The 6,211-nt window shown below is 37.5% G+C and overlaps 1 pseudogene across 1 annotated transcript in view; it reads right to left on the reverse strand.

The window, feature by feature from the left end:
- Positions 1–5,597: 5,597 nt before the first annotated feature.
- Positions 5,598–6,211, reverse strand: part of LOC105510119 — a 2,779-nt pseudogene continuing 2,165 nt past the window's right edge. Inside the window, exon 2 of the transcript XR_001001522.1 lies at positions 5,598–6,210. The product of XR_001001522.1 is annotated as a nucleosome assembly protein 1-like 1 (transcript). The remainder of the gene's footprint in view (position 6,211) is intronic.

A 6,211-nucleotide genomic window follows, 5' to 3' on the forward strand; every position in this document is an offset into this window, starting at 1 on the left:
ACAATTGCATTTAAAGTAGCTATAATGAATAAAATTAACCAAGGAAGAATAAATTTAAGGAGGTGAACGATCTGTACACTGAAAACCTGTAAAACATTAATGAAAGAAACTGGGGAAGACACAAATAAATGGAAAGATATCCTGTGTTCATGAATGAAAAGAAGATTGTTAAATTGTCCATCCTACCCAAAGCAATTTCCAGATTCAATACAATTCCTGTCCAAATTCCAATGTAAATTTTCATTTTATGGTTGATCCATAACTTGGCTATTCATTTATAAAATGAAAATTTAATAAAATAAAAAATTTCTAAAATGTATATTGAATCCCCCAAAACTTCAAATAGCCAAAGCAATCATGAGCACAAAGAACAAAGCTAGAGGCATCACATTACTTGATTTCAAACTATATTACAAAACAATAGTAATTAAAACAGAGTAACACTGACATAAAAGTAGACTCATGGAACAGAACAGAGAGCCCAGAAATGAACCCAGGCATGTACAGTCAATTGATTTTTGACAAAGGTGCCAAGTATATGTATTGGGAAAATAACTCTTCAATAAATGGTGTTGAAAAAAACCTGTATATCCATATGCAGAGGAATGAAATTAGACCCTTATCTCACTCCATATACAAAAATCAACTCAAAATAATTTAAAAACTTAAATGTAAGACCTGAAACTGTAACATTATAGAATAGATCTCACAGGGAAAAAGCTCCATGACTTTGGGCAATGATTTTTTTGGATATGACTTTAAAAGCACAGGCAAGAAAAGCAAACATAAGCAATAGGACTGCAACAAATTAAAAAGCTTCTGTATAGCAAAGGAAACAGTCAATGCAGTGAAGAGACAATTTACTGAATGGGAGAAAATGTTTGTGAATCATATACATATTTGTGAATCATGCATCTGATAAGGCATTAATATCCAAATACATAAGCAACTTAACTCTATAGAAATAAAACAATCTGATTAAAAAATGGACAATGTGACTTGGCATATAAAAAGGGGAAAATGGGCAAGGGACTTTAACAGATATTTCTCAAAATAAGACATACAAATGGCCAACAGATATTTCAAAAAATGCTCCATATAACTAATTATTAGGGAAGAGCAAATAAAACCACAATAAGATATTACCTCGCACCTGTCATAATGGCTAAGAACCCTTTTACACTGTTGTTGGGAATGTAACTTAGTATGCAATTATGAAAAATTGCATGGCTGTTCCTCAAAAAAACATAAAATAGAATCCCCATATGATCCAGCAATCTGGGTATTTACTCAAAAAATTGAAATTAGTATGTCAAAGAGATGTCTGCACTCCTATGTTCATTGCAGTACTATTCACAATAGCCAAGTTATGGATCAACCTAAGTGTCGTTCAAGAGACGAAGGGATAAAGAAAATGTGGTGCGTTTTCTGTGTGTGTGTGTCTATTTGCCTTTCTGTGTCTGGCTTATTTAACTTAGCGTGTTTTCCAATTTCATCCATGTTGTCACAAATGACAAAACTTATTTTTTTTAAGGCTTAATAGTATTCCGTGTGTGTGAGTGTACAGTGTGTGTGTGGTGTGTGTGTATATCCACATACATGTGTGTATATACATGTACATATATGTGTATATACACACACACCACACACAGTATACGCACACATATATACACATATACATATATGTATATACACATATATATGTATATGTGTGTGTATATACACACACACACACACACACTGTACACTCACATATACAATGGAATACTATTAAGCCTTAAAAAAATAAGTTTTGTCATTTGTGACAACATGGATGAAATTGGAAAACATGTTAAGTTAAATAAGCCAGACACAGAAAGGCAAATACTGCTTGTTCTGTTTTTTTTCTTTTTTTTTTTTTTGAGAGAGAGTCTTGCTCTGTCACCCAGGCTGGAGTGCAGTGGCGTGATCTTGACTCACTGCAAGCTCCGCCTCCTGGGTACACATCATTCTCCTGCCTCAGTCTCCCGAGTAGCTGGGACTACAGGCACCTGCCACCATGCCTGGCCTTGTATTTTTAGTAGAGACGGAGTTTCACCATGTTAGCCAGGATGGTCTGGATCTCCTGACCTCGTAATCTGCCACCTTGGCCTCCCAAAGTGCTGGGATTACAGGCGTGAGCCACCATGCCCGGCCTGCATGTTCTTACTTATGTGTGGAATCTAGAACGAATGAACTAAAAGAAACAGCGTACAATGGTAATGTGTTAGTCCATTTTCTGTTGCTTATAAGAGAATGCCTAAAATTGGGTAATTTATAAGAAATGAAATTTATTTCTTATAGTTCTGGAGATTGGAAAGTCCTAGGTTGAGGGACTGCCTCTGGTGAGAGACTGTTTGCTGGTGTGGACTCTCTGAAAGGTACTAAAGCAGCGCAGGGAATTACAGGTGAGGGGGCTGAATGTGCTAATGTGTAACTCAGGTCTGTCTTCTTCTTCTTATAAAGCCGCCAGTCCCTCCTCCCCATGATAACTCATTTATCCATTAACTCATTAATCCTTGAAAAGATTAACCCATTAATGGGGGCAGAGCCTTCACGATCCAATCACCTGTTAAAGGACCTACCTCTCAATACTGCCACGTTGGGGATTAAGTTTCAACATGAGCTTTGTGGAGGACATTGAAACCATCGCAGGTGGTGACTACAGGCTGGGAATTGGAGGAAATGAGGAGATGATGGTCAAAGGGTACAAATCTTCAATTATACAGAAGGAATAAGTATTTTATTTCTTTTAAATATATTAGTCAGCAGGGTGAATATGTTACTGATACACCAGGGGTTCAATCTAGGTCCTGCTGCTCACTGCACAGAAAGTCAATGACTGAGATGATGAGTAATGTCAAGAAAGAAGGCTTTAATCAGGCTTTATCACTGAGGATATGGGAGATAGTCTCAAATCCATCTCCCTGACCTGCTAAAATTAGGGGCTTGTATAGCAGAGAAGAAATGTAACTATGTATAGGAAAACAGGAACTGGAGAGGGGTAAGAAAGCAATCATGATGAATGAGGAGCCTGGTGTTTCATTGTCTGGTTGTGATAATCTGAAGAGTTTCAGTTCTTTGATAACTTTTTGAGAGGCCTAGGGGGTCTTCCCCTGAGGAAAGAACTCAGATAAAACAAATGTAGGTTTCAGGCTTTAAGCCCAGAGGGGTCAATTTCTATGTTTATCCCAAACAAACAAACAAATAAACATACAAAAAACTGTCTATGGGACTATTGGGTTGGCTTTAGTCCCCCTTTTCTATGTATCAGTGCCTCAATCATGGGGAATCTGGTTTTTAATCTTTCTGGCTGCCTCATGCTAAGGAGGGGCATGGATTCAAAGGTTAATCTAATGCTATCATTTTCTTCTAAAACACAATCTCTCTCTCCAGTTCAGTGCTTCCGCCAAAGACAAATCTCAGCAGGACAAGTCTGACTGCAAAATAAACTTCAGTCCCATACACTTGGCCTGATTATCCAAAGTGCAGCAAGAATCATTGTCCAGATAGGCTCTCCTAAATTGGCCTTGCTGGAACCTTTCACAAGGCCATTTCAGTCAAAGTCCTGGAAAAATGACCAGTTCCTCTAATTGTGTTCAGTTCTAAAAACAAACAGGTTCTTGTTGAACTTATGCAAACAAGCACATTGCTGTAAATTAAGAATATTTACACATAATTTACAAATTCTGGAGAAATTAGGCAGAGTAAGAAATATGCCTCAAATTCTGTTTATGACACAATACTGTATTCAATTGTTAAATGCTATAGATAACTCAAAATGAAAAAAAGTTCTCCAGGCTCTCAAGAATCAGCAATGTTTCAAACAAAAAAGCCATAAAAATTATTTCAGTCCCCTATTAGTTCAGTCCATACAATCCACTCCTGTGTCTCTTGGAAAGAAGTTCATTTTGGTTGTCAGCTTCTCCTGGGTCTGAAGACAAGGCTTCAACTGTATCAATGTTCAAGATTTAGCAGGGGTCAGTGCCTTTTTCAGACCCATGAGTCAAAACCCTATAACTTAACAGCACAAGGATTAGTTAATAGAATATTTATACTAAAGAAAGTCCCATTATTCTAACATGTCACAAATTAAAACACTGTGATTTGGTGTTCAGTAGTTACTGCCTGTAGCACTTCAAATCACTGTATTAAAGTGATTAGGTTGTTCCTTGCATATTACTAATTAGCAGCATTCTGGTGACAGAATTTTGATCCAAAGCATCAAAAAGTGATAGGTCCTGTGCCAAGCTTATCAAAGTAAGACAACTAACTTTTCTCTCCATCATTAAAAAATGGTAAATGCGCCGGGCACGGGGCTCAAGCCTGTAATCCCAGCACTTTGGGAGGCCGAGATGGGCGGATCACGAGGTCAGGAGATCGAGACCATCCTGGCTAACACGGTGAAACCCCGTCTCTACTAAAAAATACAAAAAGCTAGCCGGGCGAGGTGGCGGGCACCTGTAGTCCCAGCTACTCGGGAGGCTGAGGCAGGAGAATGGCCTAAACCCGGGAGGCAGAGCTTGCAGTGAGCTGAGATCCGGCCACTGCACTCCAGCCTGGGCGACAGAGCGAGACTCCGTCTCAAAAAAAAAAAAAAAAAAGGTAAATGCAAATATAAGTTTTGGAAATTCAATAAGGACAAATAATCTCCTTTTACTTAAATATTATACAACAACATAGGGACAAAGTAAGAACAAGCACACAATAATTTCTTCACAGCTATTTAAAAGAGCATCATCACACATTTCATTTTTGTATTTGAAATTTTAATTTTAGGCTGCAAAAACTAAAACAAGCAAATAAGCAACAAATAACTTGAAAATAGGCTTGTCAAATGATGGAAATTCATCCTTTCCAGGGAAGCAGAAGGTAGACCCCTACCACAGAGAAAAGATGCTTAGTTAATGGAGGTCAAATTTAAAAGTACAGCTAAATTCAGTCTAAATTCTGAAAATCCTGTTCTATTCACCTCACTGTGGTACCAGTAACTATACTAAGTCAGGTTACTTTACGGTTAACTACGTCACCTATAACACAATAAGCCATTAACAATCTAATACAGTTACTGGGTGTGCTTATACTGGAAATTCTTAACCATATAGTTGTGTTGCCAATTTTTTTTAAATGATAAATTGTCTTAGTAAAAGTCACTGCATTTCTATAACAAAGTAATGAAGGCACAGCTAATCTGAGTGGACTTAACCCTATTCAACAACCAGCTGAAAAAATACTTTGGTTCTTCAAGAAAAAAATCACAAAAAAGTGTTTCCTTTAACAGTTGTTAATTTTCATAGCTGTACTCTAAGAGCCATATAAAAATATTCCAGAAGAACCAAATTATGTAGCAATGAATGAACATGTGTGACAGAATTTGTGCATTCAACATCTCGGGCAGAAAAACTAGTTAAAATGCCAGGTAGAACAAATTGGTCTTTAAAATATCAGTTTCCTGTCCTTTAAAAAAATTAACCTAGTCTACCAAGAAAATACGAAAACATAAGGCTGTAAGTAAATAAGAGTTGTGTTTAGGGTACTATAGCGCAGGTTATCCTCAAGGCCACATACATCCTGCTTCATTACTGCTTGTGCTCTGCTGGATTTTAATCCTTCTTTGGGTCATAGTCTGGATCATTTTCCTCATCTCCTTCTACTTCTCCTTCCTCATCCGCTTCTTCACCTTCTTCATCATAATCATCATCATCATCATCTTCAGTAGCTTCCCCAGTAAAGTATAACCCTGATCCTCGGATTATACACTCAGGTAAAAAGTGACCAATTTCGAAGTCTGCAGCAAGGATTGCTTCAGCAGCATCATCCAGATCTCCACTCTCAGAAACTTCAGGAGGGGCAAAAAAAATTAAAGAAAGAGTCATTGGAAACTGTTTTAGTCAGAGTACGAACTGTCCCACGTCCCTTGTCTCTCTGCTTCTTCTTAATGGTTTTCAAAGTGACATTCTTTCCTTTTTCCAATCTATTTGGCACCCTGTAAAACCCATAATTTCTGGTCCATCAAAATAAAAGGGATCAGAATCATCTGGTTCTGACCTCATCCTATATGTCTTTGTCAGCACTTCGTTTTTAAAATATTCATTGGTTTCAAAGTGAAATTCTAAGACAAAACTCATGGGCTGGCCAGCATCTGAGAACTTCACTTTAATATCTTCCAAGTGCTTCAGAATAGGTTCATCAC

This window comes from Colobus angolensis, unplaced genomic scaffold (genome assembly GCF_000951035.1).
Source record: "Colobus angolensis palliatus isolate OR3802 unplaced genomic scaffold, Cang.pa_1.0 Scaffold101, whole genome shotgun sequence".
NCBI lineage: Eukaryota > Metazoa > Chordata > Mammalia > Primates > Cercopithecidae > Colobus > Colobus angolensis.